Source organism: Pteropus medius, unplaced genomic scaffold (assembly GCF_902729225.1).
Source record: "Pteropus medius unplaced genomic scaffold, Ma_sr-lr_union100, whole genome shotgun sequence".
NCBI classification, from domain to species: Eukaryota; Metazoa; Chordata; class Mammalia; order Chiroptera; family Pteropodidae; genus Pteropus; species Pteropus medius.
The window spans coordinates 1-765 of record NW_024342383.1 but is presented as its reverse complement, the minus strand read 5'-3'; the positions used below and the strand labels follow the sequence as shown (position 1 = coordinate 765).

At 70.1% G+C, this 765-nt stretch overlaps 1 non-coding gene across 1 annotated transcript; it reads right to left on the bottom strand.

Annotated features, from left to right (window-relative positions):
- Positions 1–446: 446 nt before the first annotated feature.
- Positions 447–565, bottom strand: LOC120600305 (5S ribosomal RNA). The gene has a single exon (XR_005652173.1). It is a non-coding gene; the product is annotated as a 5S ribosomal RNA (ribosomal RNA).
- Positions 566–765: the final 200 nt, after the last annotated feature.

Sequence of the window (765 nt, the reverse complement as noted above, 5' to 3'; positions counted from 1 at the left end):
GCCCACCATCCTCTCGGCCACCTGGGCACCTAGGCAGGTACGGCCTTGCCACGTCCCGGCCCGGCCCTGACCCAGACCCACCCCTCCCCAGCGCTCCCCGCCGTGGCCGAGCTCAGCCTGCCCAAAACCACGCGGAGACGCCGGCGACACCACCAGACAACGCTTGGGCCCGAGACCTCGCCCTCCGCCCAGAGCCCTCGGCCCTTGGGGCTCGGCCCCGTGGAGCCAGGGACGGGAAAGGCCCCAAGTAGAGAGAGAAAAGAGCCCAGAAGCTGCAGGAGCGCAGGTGGAGGCGGGAGGTGGCGAGAGGCGCATGGCTGTTCATGCAGCCCTTGGATTCGGGCGGCTGCCCAGGACCCCCGAGGCAGCCTGCCAGGGAATGAGCAGGGCCCGCGGGCGTCTAGGGGCACCCTGGCTTGAGGGCGGAAAAAAAAGGGGGCGGCAAAAGCCTACAGCACCCGGTATTCCCAGGCGGTCTCCCATCCAAGTACTAACCAGGCCCGACCCTGCTTAGCTTCCGAGATCAGACGAGATCGGGCGCGTTCAGGGTGGTATGGCCGTAGACGCGAGAGCATGTCGCCTGCCGCCCCAAGAGCTCGACCCTGGCCTCCGGGTCGCGGGAGACGCCCGCGCCTGCAGCGCAATTCCTGGTGGGGGGAGGAAGTGGCCGGGGTTACGCCGGCAAGGCGGCGGCGAGCGAGCGCCAGCCGAGCTAAGGCCCCGCGCGCCTTGGCCGGTTCCCGGCCGTGCCAGAGGTCTGGGTGG